General features: G+C 35.7%; 1 long non-coding RNA gene across 49 annotated transcripts; it reads right to left on the bottom strand.

The window, feature by feature from the left end:
- Positions 1-118: 118 nt before the first annotated feature.
- On the bottom strand, positions 119-15,765 carry LOC127701243 (uncharacterized). Of its 49 annotated transcripts, none has more exons than XR_007981906.1 (5): positions 14,634-15,765; positions 13,891-14,263; positions 10,096-12,935; positions 7,306-9,913; positions 7,045-7,123 (listed from the first exon to the last, which is right to left on the bottom strand). It is a non-coding gene; the product is annotated as an uncharacterized LOC127701243 (long non-coding RNA). The 49 variants fall into 49 exon arrangements; XR_007981914.1 differs by lacking the exon at positions 14,634-15,765 and adding an exon at positions 14,449-14,627; XR_007981915.1 differs by lacking the exons at positions 13,891-14,263; positions 14,634-15,765 and adding an exon at positions 119-3,612 and having other exon boundaries at positions 6,425-7,123; positions 10,096-13,753.
- Between the last annotated feature and the right edge of the window lie 1,632 nt (positions 15,766-17,397).

Here is a 17,397-nt window from a genome sequence, read left to right as displayed (position 1 = left end):
CACGGACGTACAGACGGACAAGGGTAAAGCTTAATGCCCCTCCGCTACGGCGGGGGCATAATAAGCTTAAAATATTGATAGGTTATAGAATTCCTTTTTGTGATATTTATTTCACACGCGAGTAAATGTAAATATATTTATTTTCTAAAAAGATATAAGTTCGATATCGCACAGCTAATTCTTCTAAAATCTAGAAACAACTGATTAACATAAAAGTTGACAAACACTAAAATTGGAACACGTGCAACCTAGTTCACGAGAAAGATAATAAACCGTTATTAGCTACCACAGACGAACATCTATCAACTCTTGCCATAAACTTGCGTATCGTCCCCATAACATTTATGAATTTGACAGTTGCTGAGTTCGGACAGAGAAAACAATAAACATTGATATAAACATCTATTAAAATTTTAAATTCAAATGAAAGTTGTGTTTTAAATTTCGTTTATATACGACCGCAAAAATTTTTGCGGTCGTATATTGGTATGACGTTGGCGTCGTCGTCGTCGTCGTCGTCGTTGTCGTCGTCGTCCGGCGTCGTCCGAAGACACATTGGCTTTCGCACTCTAACTTTAGTTTAAGTGATTGGATCTCTATGAAATTTTACCATAAGGTTCAATACCACAAAAGGAAGGTTGGGATTGATTTTGGGGGTTATGGTACCAACAGTTAAGGAATAAGGGGCCAAAAAGGGGCCAAAAATAAGCATTTTTGTAACTTCCAGACATAACTTGTGTGTTAGTGTATGGATCTCTCTGACATTGTACCACAAGGTTCCATATTACAAAGGGATTGCTGGGATTGATTTTGGGGGTAATTGCCTTAAAATATTAGGAATAAGGGGCCAAAAAGGGACAAAAAACAAGCATTTTTCTAGTTTCATGACAATAACTTGTGTGTAAGTGTATGGATCTTTCTGAAATTGTACTACAAGGTTCCATATCACAAAGGGAAAGCTGGAACTGAGTTTGGGGGTAATTGCCCGAAACGTTTAGGAATAAGGGGCCAAAAATAAGCATTTTTCTAGTTTCCAGACAATAACTTGTGTTCAAGTGAATGGATCTCTCTGAAATTGTACCACAAAGTTCCATATCACACAGGGAATGCTGGGATTGATTTTGGGGGTAATTGCCTCAAAATTTTAGGAATTAGGGGCCAAAAAAGGGGCAAAAAACAAGCATTTTTCCAGTTTCATGACAATAACTTGTGTGTAAGTGTTTGGATATTTCTGAATTGTACTACAAGGTTCCATATGAAAAAGGGAAAGCTGGAATTGAGTTTGGGGGTAATTGCCCGAAATGTTTAGGAATTGGGGGCCAAAAAGGGGCAAAAAAACAAGCATTTTTCTAGTTTCCAGACAATAACTTGTGTTCAAGTGTATGGATCTCTCTGAAATTGTACTGCAAGGTACCATACCACAAAGGGAATGCTGGGATTGAGTTTGGGGGTGATGAATCATAAGGGGGTTCAAAAAATTTGGGTTTTTTTTTTTGTTTTTTTTTCCTTTTTTTTGTTTTTTTTCTTTTAAAATTTTCCATTTTAAGTTGGTTATTTCTGATTTATATTTAAAAGCAAATAATAATGATATGGTAGGAGACACACATCAAACAGGATGTGTAAATTATTATATAATAAGTATTGTGCAATAGCAAGAAATTTTCAATTGCACAGTATTGCATAATAGCAAGAAATCTTCAATTGCACAGTATTGCGCAATAGCAAGAAATATCCAATAGCACAATATTGCGCAATAGCAAGAAATTGTCAATTGTGCAGTATTGCGCAATAGCAAGAAATATTCAATTGCACAGTATTGTGGAAAAGAAGATACTTCGTATAAATTGCTTATTTCTTGACCAATTTCAATGGGGTTTTATTCTTGAATTCTTGGTGTTCTTTAATATGCTGAATCTAACCGTGTATTAAGTTTTTGGATTTTGGGCCCCGTTTTTAAATTGGTCCACATTGAGGTCCAAAGGGTCCAAAATTAAACTTTGTTTGATTTCATCAAAAATTGAATTATTGGGGTTCTTTGATATGCCGAATCTAACCGTGTATTTAGATTCTTAATTTTTGGTTCCGTTTTCAAATTGGTCTACATTAAGGTCCAAAGGGTCCAAAATTAAACTAAGTTTGATTTTAACAAAAATTGAATTCTTAGGGTTCTTTGATATGCTGAATCTAAACATGTATTTAGATTTTTGATTATGGGCCCAGTTTTCAAGTTGGTCCAAATCGGGGTCCAAAATTAAACTTTGGTTTGATTTCAACAAAAATTGAATATATGGGGTTCTTTGATATGCTGAATCTAACCATGTATTTAGATTTTTGATTTTTGGGCCCCGTTATCAACTTTGTCCACATTGAGGTCAAAAGGGTCCAAAATTAAACTTTGTTTGATCTCATCAAAAATTGAATTCTTGGGGTTCTTTGATATGCTGAATCTAACCATGTATTTAGATTTTGGATATTGGACCATAATAGGTGAATGTCCAATTTAAAATTTTTAAGTTCTTAGACCACATTCATTCTGTGTCAGAAACCTATGCTGTGTCAAATATTTAATCACAATCCAAATTCAGAGCTGTATCAAGCTTGAATGTTGTGTCCATACTTGCCCCAACTGTTCAGGGTTCGACCTCTGCGGTCGTATCAAGCTGCGCCATGTGGAGCATTTTATTGTATTACTGTTCTTTTATATTTTCCATTATTTTGTAAAAAAAAATTGAAATTGTCTCAGTCAAATAATTTGACAAAGTTTATCAGAAGTTTAGCTATTACCCTATTATACTCAACGAAGCTCGGAGATAAATATACGTTCACCCGTTAGAAAGTAAAAAAGACCGTTGACTCGTCGAAAAAAGGAAAGGGGTGTGGTTTGGTCATTCAACAAGATAATTCCAAAGCTTTCAGACAAATTACTTCTTTATTTCAGCAATCACTTCTTTTTTATTAGTAAAATAAAATTAATAGGACTGTATTATATTTCTTTCCTTTTTTGGGGACCATTATTATCAATTATGTTGTGTGCAGTATACAAATATGTAATAATGTGCACGTTTACAATCATCCATGTTTTATGTGGATGGCGAAGTTGTTGACAGAAAGAGATATGCAAAAAGAATATAAAATGACATTGTCAAAGTTTTAGGACCCTGTTATTTCAATATAAAAAATTACTTACTTCATTGTCGTGTTTGTGGACTACCGACTCAAGATAATGTTGATTTCAACAAAGTGTGTTGTAAACGGTGTATACATACTGTCGGATAAATTTCGCGGGAAAAATATTGATGTACTTTTTTATACAAGTATAAAAAGTAACATCTTTCCATTATAAAATGGTAAACCCCGCTATTTATTTTCACCTAACTTCAGATTTCCAAACATAAACGATTCTGGAGTTTTTCTAAATAGATACGCCAATGTCTTTTCTAATGTCTCCTCTACGTTACATAAACAGTCGTTGCCCGTCACAATCTCTATAAATTGGTCTTCAATCATCTTAAGGTACGCCATCCCTCGTTTTTTAACCGTAACTTCAGATTTTGAACATAAACCACTCTGGAGATTTTCCTAAACGATGCGCCAATGTCTCTTCTACAACACCTATATAGTCGTTGTGCGTTACAATCTCTTTAAAACGGTCCAAATTTTTCTTTTAGTGCTCTACCCCCCTAATCTCATTTTGTCAATTTCACAATAAAATTATCAGTTTTTTAACCGTAACTTCAGATTTTCGAACATAAACCACTCTGGAGATTTTCTTAAACGATGCGCCATTGTCTCCTCTACCTTACCTATATAGTCGTTGGCCATCACAATCTCTTTGAAATGGTCCGAAATTTCCTTTTAGTGCCCTACCCCCCTAATCTCATTTTGTGAATTTCACAATAAAATTTTCATTTTTTTAACCGTAACTTCAGATTTTCGAACATAAACCACTCTGGAGATTTTATTAAACGATGCGCCATTGTCTCCTCTACAACACCTATATAGTCGTTCCCGTCACAATCTCTTGAAATTGGTTCAAAATTAACTGAAATTGGCCTACCTCCTTAATCTCATTTTGTAAATTTCACAATTTCAGTTTTTTAACCGTAACTTGATTTTCGAACCTAAAACACTCTGGAGATTTTCCTAAACGATGTGCCAATGTCACCTCTACAACAGCTATATATATAGTCGTTGTCCGTCACAATCTCTTTAAAATGGTCCAAACTTTACTGTTAGTGCCCTACCCCCCTAATCTCATTTTCTCAATTTCACAATTTCAGTTTTTTAACCGTAACTTCAGATTTTCGAACATAAACCACTCTGGAGGTTTTCTTAAACGATGCGCCAATGTCTCCTCTACAACACCTATATAGTCGTTGCCCGTCACAATCTCTCAAAATTGGTCCAAAATCAACTTAAATTGGCCTACCCCCCTAATCTCATTTTGTCAATTTCACAATTCAGTTTTTTAACCGTAACTTCAGATTTTCGAACATAAACCACTCTGGAGATTTTCTCAAACGATGCGCCATTGTCTTTTCTTCAACACCTATATAGTCGTTGCCCGTCACAATCTCTTCAAAATTGGTCCAAATTTTTCTTTTAGTGCCCTACCCCCTAATCTCATTTTGTCAATTTCACAATAAAATTTTAAGTCTTTTAATAACCGTAACTTCAGATTTTCGAACATAAACCACTCTGGAAATTTTCTTAAACGATGCGCCAATGTCTCCTCTTCAACACTTATATAGTCGTTGCCCGTCACAATCTCTTAAAATTGGTCCAAAATTAACTTAAATTGGTCTACCCCCCAATCTCATTTTGTCAATTTCACAATTTCAGTTTTTTAACCGTAACTTCAGATTTTCGAACATAAACCACTCTGGAGATTTTCTTAAACGATGCGCCGATGTCTCCTCTACAACACCTATATAGTCGTTGCCCGTCACAATCTTTTGAAATTGGTCCAAAATTTTTTTTTAGTGCCCTACCCCCCTAATATTATTTTGTCAATTTCACAATTTCAGTTTTTTAACCGTGATTTCAGATTTTCGAACATAAACCACTCTGGAGATTTACTTAAACGATGCGCCATTGTCTCCTCTACAACACCTTTTTAGTCGTTGCCCGTCATAATCTCTTGAAATTGGTCCAAAATTAACTTAAATTGGCCTACCCCCCTAATCTCATTTTGTCAATTTCACAATTTCAGTTTTTGAACCGTAACTTCAGATTTTCGAACATAAACCACTCTGGAGATTTTCTTAAACAATGCGCCATTGTCTCCTCTACAACACCTATAAAGTCGTCGCCCGTCACAATCTCTTGAAATTGGTCCAAAATTAACTTAAATTTGCCTACCCCCCTAATCTCATTTTGTCAATTTCACAATTTCAGTTTTTTAAACGTAACTTCAGATTTTCGAACATAAACCACTCTAGAGATTTTCTTAAACGATGCGCCAATGTCTCCTCTTCAACACCTATATAGTCGTTGAACGTCACAATCTCTTTAAAATGGTCGAAATGTTTCTATTAGTGCCCTACCCCCCTAATCTCATTTTGTCAATTTCACAATAAAATTTTCAGTTTTTTAACCGTAACTTCAGATTTTCGAACATAAACCACTCTGGAGATTTTCTTAAACGATGCGCCATTGTCTCCTCTACAACACCTATATAGTCGTTGTCCGTCACAATCTCTTTGAAATGATCCAAAATTTCCTTTTTGTGCCCTACCCCCCTAATCTCATTTTGTCAATTTCACAATAAAATTTTCAGTTTTTTAACCGTAACTTCAGATTTTCGAACATAAACCACCTTGGAGATTTTCTAAAACGATGCGCCATTGTCTCCTCTTCAATACCTATTTAGTCGTTGCCCGTCACAATCTCTTGAAATTGGTCCAAAATTAACTAAAATTGGCCTACCCCCCTAATCTCATTTTGTCAATTTCACAATTTCAGTTTTTTAACCGTAACTTCAGATTTTCGAACATAAACCACTCTGGAGATTTTCTTAAACGATGCGCTATTGTCTCCTCTACAATACCTTTATAGTTGTTGCCCGTCACAATCTCTTGAAATTGGTCCAAAATTAACTTAAATTTGCCTACCCCCCTAATCTCATCTTGTCAATTTCACAATTTCAGTTTTTTTACCGTAACTTCAGATTTTGGAACATAAACCACTCTGGAGATTTTCTTAAACGATGCGCCAATGTCTCCTCTACAACACATATAAAGTCGTTGCCCGTCACAATTTCTTGAAATTGGTCCAAAATTAACATAAATTGGCCTACCCCCTAATCTCATTTTGTCAATTTCACAATATAATTTTCAGTTTTTTAACCGTAACTTCAGATTTTCGAACATAAACCACTCTGGAGATTTTCTTATACGATGCGCCATTGTCTCCTCTACAACACCTATATAGTCGTTGCCCGTCACAATCTCTTGAAATTGGTCCAAAATTAACTTAAATTGGCCTACCCCCCTAATCTCATTTTGTCAATTTCACAATTTCAGTTTTTTAACCATAACTTCAGATTTTCGAACATAAACCACTCTGGGGATTTTCTTAAACGATGTGCCATTGTCTCCTCTACAACACCTATATAGTCGTTGCCCGTCACAATCTTTTGAAATTTGTCCAAAATTAACTTAAATTTGCCTACCCCCCCCTAATCTCATTTTGTCAATTTCACAATTTCAGTTTTTTAACCGTAACTTCAGATTTTCGAACATAAACCACTTTGGAGATTTTCTAAAACGATGCGCCAATGTGTCTTTTACAACCCCTATATAGTCGTTGCCCGTCACAATCTCTTGAAATTGGTCCAAAATTAACTTAAATTGACCTACCCCCTTAATCTCATTTTGTCAATTTCACAATTTCAGTTATTTTACCGTAACTTCAGATTTTCGAACATAATGCCTTGGAGATTTTCTTAAACGATGCGTCATTGTCTCCTCTACAACACCTATATAGTTGTTGCCCGTCACAATCTCTTTGAAATGGTCCAAAATTTCCTTTTTGTGCCCTACCCCCTAATCTCATTTTGTCAATTTCACAATAAAATTTTCAGTTTTTTAACCGTAACTTCAGATTTTCGAACATAAACCACCTTGGAGATTTTCTAACACGATGCGCCATTGTCACCTCTACAACTATTTAGTCGTTGCCCGTCACAATCTCTTGAAATTGGTCCAAAAATAACTTAAATTTGCCTACCCCCCTAATCTCATTTTCTCAATTTCACAATTTCAGTTTTTTAACCGTAACTTCAGATTTTGGAACATAAACCACTCTGGAGATTTTCTTAAACGATGCGCCAATGTCTCCTCTACAACACCTATATAGTCGTTGCCCGTCACAATCTCTTGAAATTGGTCCAAATTTTTCTTTTAGTGCCCTACCCCCCTAATCTTATTTTGTCAATTTCACAATTTCAGTTTTTTAACCGTGACTTCAGATTTTCGAACATAAACCACTCTGAAAATTTTCTTAAACAATGCGCCAATGTCTCCTCTACAACACCTATATAGTCGTTGCCCGTCACAATCTCTTGAAATTGGTCCAAAATTAACTTAAATTGGCCTACCCCCCTAATCTCATTATGTCAATTTCACAATTTCAGTTTTTTAACCATAACTTCAGATTTTCGAACATAAACCACTCTGGAGATTTTCTTAAACGATGTGCCATTGTCTCTTCTACAACACCTATATAGTCGTTGCCCGTCACAATCTCTTGAAATTGGTCCAAAATTAACTTAAATTGGCCTACCCCCCTAATCTCATTTTGTCAAATTCACAATTTCAGTTATTTAACCGTAACTTCAGATTTTCGAACATAAACCACCTTGGAGATTTTCTTAAACGATGCGCCATTGTCTCCTCTACAACACCTATATAGTTGTTGTCCGTCACAATCTCTTTGAATTGGTCCAAAATTTCCTTTTTGTGCCCTACCCCCCTAATCTCATTTTGTCAATTTCACAATAAAATTTTCAGTTTTTTAACCGTGACTTCAGATTTTCGAACATAAACCACTCTGGAGATTTTCTTAAACGATGCGCCATTGTCTCCTCTACAATACCTATATAGTCGTTGCCTGTCACAATCTCTTGAAATTGGTCCAAAATTAACTTAAATTGACCTACCCCCTAATCTCATTTTGTCAATTTCACAATTTCAGTTTTTTAACCGTAACTTCAGATTTTCGAACATAAACCACTCTGGAGATTTTCTTAAACGATGCGCCATTGTCTCCTCTACAATACCTATATAGTCGTTGCCTGTCACAATCTCTTGAAATTGGTCCAAAATTTCCTTTTTGTGCCCTACCCCCTAATCTCATTTTGTCAATTTCACAATAAAATTTTCAGTTTTTTAACCGTAACTTCAGATTTTCGAACATAAACCACCTTGGAGATTTTCTAACACGATGCGCCATTGTCTCCTCTACAACACCTATTTAGTCGTTGCCCGTCACAATCTCTTGAAATTGGTCCAAAATTAACTTAAATTGACCTACCCCCTTAATCTCATTTTGTCAATTTCACAATTTCAGTTATTTTACCGTAACTTCAGATTTTCGAACATAATGCCTTGGAGATTTTCTTAAACGATGCGTCATTGTCTCCTCTACAACACCTATATAGTTGTTGCCCGTCACAATCTCTTTGAAATGGTCCAAAATTTCCTTTTTGTGCCCTACCCCCTAATCTCATTTTGTCAATTTCACAATAAAATTTTCAGTTTTTTAACCGTAACTTCAGATTTTCGAACATAAACCACCTTGGAGATTTTCTAACACGATGCGCCATTGTCTCCTCTACAACACCTATTTAGTCGTTGCCCGTCACAATCTCTTGAAATTGGTCCAAAAATAACTTAAATTTGCCTACCCCCCTAATCTCATTTTCTCAATTTCACAATTTCAGTTTTTTAACCGTAACTTCAGATTTTGGAACATAAACCACTCTGGAGATTTTCTTAAACGATGCGCCAATGTCTCCTCTACAACACCTATATAGTCGTTACCCGTCACAATCTCTTGAAATTGGTCCAAATTTTTCTTTTAGTGCCCTACCCCCCTAATCTTATTTTGTCAATTTCACAATTTCAGTTTTTTAACCGTGACTTCAGATTTTCGAACATAAACCACTCTGAAGATTTTCTTAAACAATGCGCCAATGTCTCCTCTACAACACCTATATAGTCGTTGCCCGTCAAAATCTCTTGAAATTGCTCCAAAATTAACTTAAATTGGCCTACCCCCCTAATCTCATTATGTCAATTTCACAATTTCAGTTTTTTAACCATAACTTCAGATTTTCGAACATAAACCACTCTGGAGATTTTCTTAAACGATGTGCCATTGTCTCCTCTACAACACCTATATAGTCGTTGCCCGTCACAATCTTTTGAAATTTGTCCAAAATTAACTTAAATTTGCCTACCCCCCCCTAATCTCATTTTGTCAATTTCACAATTTCAGTTTTTTAACCGTAACTTCAGATTTTCGAACATAAACCACTTTGGAGATTTTCTAAAACGATGCGCCAATGTGTCTTTTACAACCCCTATATAGTCGTTGCCCGTCACAATCTCTTGAAATTGGTCCAAAATTAACTTAAATTGACCTACCCCCTTAATCTCATTTTGTCAATTTCACAATTTCAGTTATTTTACCGTAACTTCAGATTTTCGAACATAATGCCTTGGAGATTTTCTTAAACGATGCGTCATTGTCTCCTCTACAACACCTATATAGTTGTTGCCCGTCACAATCTCTTTGAAATGGTCCAAAATTTCCTTTTTGTGCCCTACCCCCTAATCTCATTTTGTCAATTTCACAATAAAATTTTCAGTTTTTTAACCGTAACTTCAGATTTTCGAACATAAACCACCTTGGAGATTTTCTAACACGATGCGCCATTGTCACCTCTACAACTATTTAGTCGTTGCCCGTCACAATCTCTTGAAATTGGTCCAAAAATAACTTAAATTTGCCTACCCCCCTAATCTCATTTTCTCAATTTCACAATTTCAGTTTTTTAACCGTAACTTCAGATTTTGGAACATAAACCACTCTGGAGATTTTCTTAAACGATGCGCCAATGTCTCCTCTACAACACCTATATAGTCGTTGCCCGTCACAATCTCTTGAAATTGGTCCAAATTTTTCTTTTAGTGCCCTACCCCCCTAATCTTATTTTGTCAATTTCACAATTTCAGTTTTTTAACCGTGACTTCAGATTTTCGAACATAAACCACTCTGAAAATTTTCTTAAACAATGCGCCAATGTCTCCTCTACAACACCTATATAGTCGTTGCCCGTCACAATCTCTTGAAATTGGTCCAAAATTAACTTAAATTGGCCTACCCCCCTAATCTCATTATGTCAATTTCACAATTTCAGTTTTTTAACCATAACTTCAGATTTTCGAACATAAACCACTCTGGAGATTTTCTTAAACGATGTGCCATTGTCTCTTCTACAACACCTATATAGTCGTTGCCCGTCACAATCTCTTGAAATTGGTCCAAAATTAACTTAAATTGGCCTACCCCCCTAATCTCATTTTGTCAAATTCACAATTTCAGTTATTTAACCGTAACTTCAGATTTTCGAACATAAACCACCTTGGAGATTTTCTTAAACGATGCGCCATTGTCTCCTCTACAACACCTATATAGTTGTTGTCCGTCACAATCTCTTTGAATTGGTCCAAAATTTCCTTTTTGTGCCCTACCCCCCTAATCTCATTTTGTCAATTTCACAATAAAATTTTCAGTTTTTTAACCGTGACTTCAGATTTTCGAACATAAACCACTCTGGAGATTTTCTTAAACGATGCGCCATTGTCTCCTCTACAATACCTATATAGTCGTTGCCTGTCACAATCTCTTGAAATTGGTCCAAAATTAACTTAAATTGACCTACCCCCTAATCTCATTTTGTCAATTTCACAATTTCAGTTTTTTAACCGTAACTTCAGATTTTCGAACATAAACCACTCTGGAGATTTTCTTAAACGATGCGCCATTGTCTCCTCTACAATACCTATATAGTCGTTGCCTGTCACAATCTCTTGAAATTGGTCCAAAATTTCCTTTTTGTGCCCTACCCCCTAATCTCATTTTGTCAATTTCACAATAAAATTTTCAGTTTTTTAACCGTAACTTCAGATTTTCGAACATAAACCACCTTGGAGATTTTCTAACACGATGCGCCATTGTCTCCTCTACAACACCTATTTAGTCGTTGCCCGTCACAATCTCTTGAAATTGGTCCAAAATTAACTTAAATTGACCTACCCCCTTAATCTCATTTTGTCAATTTCACAATTTCAGTTATTTTACCGTAACTTCAGATTTTCGAACATAATGCCTTGGAGATTTTCTTAAACGATGCGTCATTGTCTCCTCTACAACACCTATATAGTTGTTGCCCGTCACAATCTCTTTGAAATGGTCCAAAATTTCCTTTTTGTGCCCTACCCCCTAATCTCATTTTGTCAATTTCACAATAAAATTTTCAGTTTTTTAACCGTAACTTCAGATTTTCGAACATAAACCACCTTGGAGATTTTCTAACACGATGCGCCATTGTCTCCTCTACAACACCTATTTAGTCGTTGCCCGTCACAATCTCTTGAAATTGGTCCAAAAATAACTTAAATTTGCCTACCCCCCTAATCTCATTTTCTCAATTTCACAATTTCAGTTTTTTAACCGTAACTTCAGATTTTGGAACATAAACCACTCTGGAGATTTTCTTAAACGATGCGCCAATGTCTCCTCTACAACACCTATATAGTCGTTACCCGTCACAATCTCTTGAAATTGGTCCAAATTTTTCTTTTAGTGCCCTACCCCCCTAATCTTATTTTGTCAATTTCACAATTTCAGTTTTTTAACCGTGACTTCAGATTTTCGAACATAAACCACTCTGAAGATTTTCTTAAACAATGCGCCAATGTCTCCTCTACAACACCTATATAGTCGTTGCCCGTCAAAATCTCTTGAAATTGCTCCAAAATTAACTTAAATTGGCCTACCCCCCTAATCTCATTATGTCAATTTCACAATTTCAGTTTTTTAACCATAACTTCAGATTTTCGAACATAAACCACTCTGGAGATTTTCTTAAACGATGTGCCATTGTCTCCTCTACAACACCTATATAGTCGTTGCCCGTCACAATCTCTTGAAATTGGTCCAAAATTAACTTAAATTGGCCTACCCCCCTAATCTCATTTTGTCAAATTCACAATTTCAGTTATTTAACCGTAACTTCAGATTTTCGAACATAAACCACCTTGGAGATTTTCTTAAACGATGCGCCATTGTCTCCTCTACAACACCTATATAGTTGTTGTCCGTCACAATCTCTTTGAATTGGTCCAAAATTTCCTTTTTCTGCCCTACCCCCCTAATCTCATTTTGTCAATTTCACAATAAAATTTTCAGTTTTTTAACCGTGATTTCAGATTTTCGAACATAAACCACCTTGGAGATTTTCTAAAACGATGCGCCATTGTCTCCTCTACAACACCTATTTAGTCGTTGCCCGTCACAATCTCTTGAAATTGGTCCAAAATTAACTTAAATTGACCTACCCCCTAATCTCATTTTGTCAATTTCACAATTTCAGTTTTTTAACCATAACTTCAGATTTTCGAACATAAACCACTCTGGGGATTTTCTTAAACGATGTGCCATTGTCTCCTCTACAACACCTATATAGTCGTTGCCCGTCACAATTTCTTGAAATTTGTCCAAAATTAACCTAAATTTGCCTACCCCCCCTAATCTCATTTTGTCAATTTCAAAATTTCAGTTTTTTTACCGTAACTTCAGATTTTCGAACATAAACCACTCTGGAAATTTTCTTAAATGATGCGCCAATGTCTCCTCTACAACACCTATAAAGTCGTTGCCCGTCACAATCTCTTGAAATTGGTCCAAAATTAACTTAAATTGGCCTACCCCCTAATCTCATTTTGTCAATTTCACAATATAATTTTCAGTTTTTTAACCGTAACTTCAGATTTTCGAACGTAAACCACTCTGGAAATTTTCTTAAACGATGCGCCAATGTCTCCTCTACAACACCTATATAGTCGTTGCCCGTCACAATCTCTTTAAAATGGTCCAAATTTTTCTTTTAGTGACCTACCCCCCTAATCTCATTTTGTCAATTTCACAATATAATTTTCAGTTTTTTAACCGTAACTTCAGATTTTCGAACATAAACCACTCTGGAGATTTTCTTATACGATGCGCCATTGTCTCCTCTATAACACCTATATAGTCGTTGCCCGTCAGAATCTCTTGAAATTGGTGCAAAATTAACTTTAATTGGCCTACCCTCTAATCTCATTTTCTCAATTTCACAATTTCAGTTTTTGAACCGTAACTTCAGATTTTGGAACATAAACCACTCTGGAGATTTTCTTAAACGATGCGCCAATGTCTCCTCTACAATACTGTATAGTCGCTGCCCGTCACAATGTCTTGAAATTGGTCCAAAATTTTCTTTTAGTGACCTACCCCCGTAATCTTATTTGGTCAATTTCACAATTTCAGTTTTTTAACCGTGACTTCAGATTTTCGAACATAAACCACTCTGAAGATTTGTTTAAACAATGCGCCAATGTCTCCTCTACAACACCTATATAGTCGTTGCCCGTCACAATCTCTTGAAATTGGTCCAAAATTAACTTAAATTGGCCTACCCCCCCCCCCCCCCCCCCCCCCCCCTAAATCTAATTTTTTCAATTTCACAATTTTAGTTTTTTAACCGTGACTTCAGATTTTCGAACATAAACCACTCTGAAGATTTTCTTAAACAATACGCCAATATCTCCTCTACAACACCTATATAGTCGTTGCCCGTCACAATCTCTAGAAATTTGTCCAAAATTAACTTAAATTTGCCTTCCCCCCCCCTAATCTCATTTTGTTAATTTCACAATTTCAGTTTTTTAACCGTAACTTCAGATTTTCGAACATAAACCACTCTGGAAATTTTCTTAAACGATGCGCCAATGTGTCTTCTACAACACCTATATAGTCGTTGCCCGTCACAATCTCTTGAAATTGGTCCAAAATTAACTTAAATTGGCCTACCCCCCTAATCTCATTTTGTCGATTTCACAATTTCAGTTATTTTACCGTAACTTCAGATTTTCGAACATAAACCACTCTGGAGATTTTCTTAAACAATACGCCAATATCTCCTCTACAACACCTATATAGTCGTTGCCCGTCAAATCTCTTGAAATTTGTCCAAAATTAACTTAAATTTGCCGTCCCCCCCTAATCTCATTTTGTTAATTTCACAATTTCAGTTTTTTAACCGTAACTTCAGATTTTCGAACATAAACCACTCTGGAAATTTTCTTAAACGATGCGCCAATGTGTCTTCTACAACACCTATATAGTCGTTGCCCGTCACAATCTCTTGAAATTGGTCCAAAATTAATTTAAATTGGCCTACCCCCCTAATCTCATTTTGTCAATTTCACAATTTCAGTTATTTTACCGTAACTTCAGATTTTCGAACATAAACCACTCTGCAGATTTTTTTAAACGATGCGCCAATGTCTCCTCTACAAGACCTATATAGTCGTTGCCCGTCACAATCTCTTTAAAATAGTCCAAATTTTTCTTTTAGTGACCTACCCCCCTAATCTCATTTTGTCAATTTCACAATATAATTTTCAGTTTTTTAACCGTAACTTCAGATTTTCGAACATAAACCACTCTGGAGATTTTCTCAAACGATGCGCCATTGTCTCCTCTACAACACCTATTTAGTCGTTGCCCGTCATAAACTCTTGAAATTGGTCCAAATTTTTCTTTTAGTGCCCTACCCCCCTAATCTCATTTTGTCAATTGCACAATTTCAGTTTTTTAACCGTAACTTCAGATTTTCGAACATAAACCACTCTGGAGATTTTCTTAAACGATGCGCCATTGTCTCCTCTACAACACCTATTTAGTCGTTGCCCGTCACAATCTCTTCAAATTGATGCAAACTTTACTTTTAGTGCCCTACCCTCCTAATCTCATTTTGTCAATTTCACAATTTCAGTTTTTTAACTGTAAATTCAGATTTTCGAACATAAACCACTCTGGATATTTTCCTAAACGTTACGACAATGTCTCCTCTACATCACCTATAGGCAGTCGTTGCCCGTCACAATCTCTATAAATGGGTCAACAATCAACTTAAGGTATCCCCCCTTTTTGTTTTTAATTACAATTTTTCAACCTAACTTCAGATTTTTTAACATAAACCATCCTGGAAATTGTCTTAATAGATACACTAATGTCTCAGCTGCACAATCTCTATAAATGGGTCAAAAATCAACTTAATGTATGCCCCCTCCTCCCTTTTCGTTTTTACAATTTCAGTTTTTTAAACTTAACTTCAGATTTTTAAACATAAACCATTCTGGAGTTTGTCTTATTAGATACGACAATGTCTCCTCTATGTTACCTTTACAGTCGTTGCCTGTCACAATCTCTACAAATTGGTCAAAATCTTTATGGTATCCCTTTTGTTTTAATTTTTTTTATTCTTTTTTGTTTAATATTTTGAATATTCTTATAATTGTCCGCTAGGTCTCTGTAATTGTTCGCTAGCTCGAAAAGAACGTGATTGTCTTATGTGAAATTGTGGTTTTTAGTTATACATCCTAATTGTTCGCTGGCTAATTGTTCGCTACAATTGTTCGCTAGCTTGAGTCAAGTCAACTACAGTTTAGTCCAATATCACTAAGTTGATGAATACTTAATGAACTGTTCAATAGAGCATGTACTGTCACGACTGAAAAGATCACAAAATATCTTGACTCTGAAAATGAAAACACTGTTTCCACCAATTTCAATCTGTCGGCAAATGTCAACATTAATTGCTTTCACATGCTTCCAAAAAAAATATTGGACGAAAATGTAAACATCGCAAGAGTAATAAAATATTTTTCACCTGAAGCATGGCATTCAGACATTGAAAGTTTTTTAAACTTCATAAAGGGAAAATGCAGAATGGAATTGTACGGTATGCAATATAGAGCGTACACATTGCCGTATCACTGGTTTGTGACTGCTGCTTAGAGTGGTTTCACCGAAAATGCGTCGGACTAAAACATGCTCCAAAAACAACATACTGGATTTGTAGAAACTGTCATTGTAAATAAAAAATCAAAATATTGTATGCAATATTGTAAATATCAAATAAAAGTTTTCAAGTTTTATTTTAATACATATTTATTACTATTCCAATCGTACATTGCAGTGCGTTAATGTAACAATAACGCAATGTAACCGTAGACCCAAATATTTACATTCGTAATTAATTAATCGGTTCCTTACCCAACCCTGCATTCCGGCAATAAGTCTCCAATGTAACAATAATTTTTATATTATTGTTACATTTCCATGTAACCGTAGCCAGTGCCATAATATAAGTTATATGGTTCGCTACTGACCCCTACGGATCCATAGAGGGTTAGTAAAATCCATAGGGGGTGAGGCCGAAGGCCGAATCTCCTATGGATTTTATACACCTTATCGCTATTTGTCCGCCATTACTGGACATCACACAAGTTCCCGTAAAATTTTGACGTCATAATAGAAAATATCTGACGCCACAATGGAAAAGTGATTGTTGTATGACGTCAAAAGTTCGAGCGGGACTGATTCTCGGGTCAAGCGGGATTAGCGATAAGGTGTATTCACCCTCTATGGTCCGTAGGGGGTCAGTAGTAAACCGTATAACGAATTTATCGCACGCGGGACTTTTTCTGTTGCGTTTTGTAGAAAAATAAACAATGAAACACAACAACATTAATAGATGACGTCACCATTAACAGTAGACGTGACGTCATGAACCCCCTATGAAATTTACTAACCCCCTATGGATCCACCACATGACTGCGTTAAACCAATCACAACGTGATGATTTACCCACGGTGCGATATTAAATATCAAACAGCAACAATACTGAATAAAAGAGACGTGATATTTTATACAAGTACCAAAGAGAAACGTCATTCACAGCAATCATATCTATTGTTTCACTGCATTTTAAAAAATGTTTTTTTTTTGGCAACGCAAGCCAAGATTTTTTACAGAAAATCAACGGCCTTTATTACATATAATTTAGTTATAACAATGACTCACTTGTTTTTGTCCTGCAGTCAGCAAAGTATTGTACAAGTACATGTAACAGGTTCACAAATAGATATTTGCTTTATTTGTATAACGTGATAATTTACCGGCGGTGCGATAAAAGATAATATTACGTTCCGAATTGACTAACCAAATGACAATTTGACCTTTTCTATTGGTGACGGAATTCATCAGGTGCCGAGTTTA

This window comes from Mytilus californianus, unplaced genomic scaffold (genome assembly GCF_021869535.1).
Source record: "Mytilus californianus isolate M0D057914Y unplaced genomic scaffold, xbMytCali1.0.p SCAF_5, whole genome shotgun sequence".
Taxonomy (NCBI): domain Eukaryota; kingdom Metazoa; phylum Mollusca; class Bivalvia; order Mytilida; family Mytilidae; genus Mytilus; species Mytilus californianus.
This window is presented reverse-complemented; position numbering and strand designations above follow the sequence as displayed.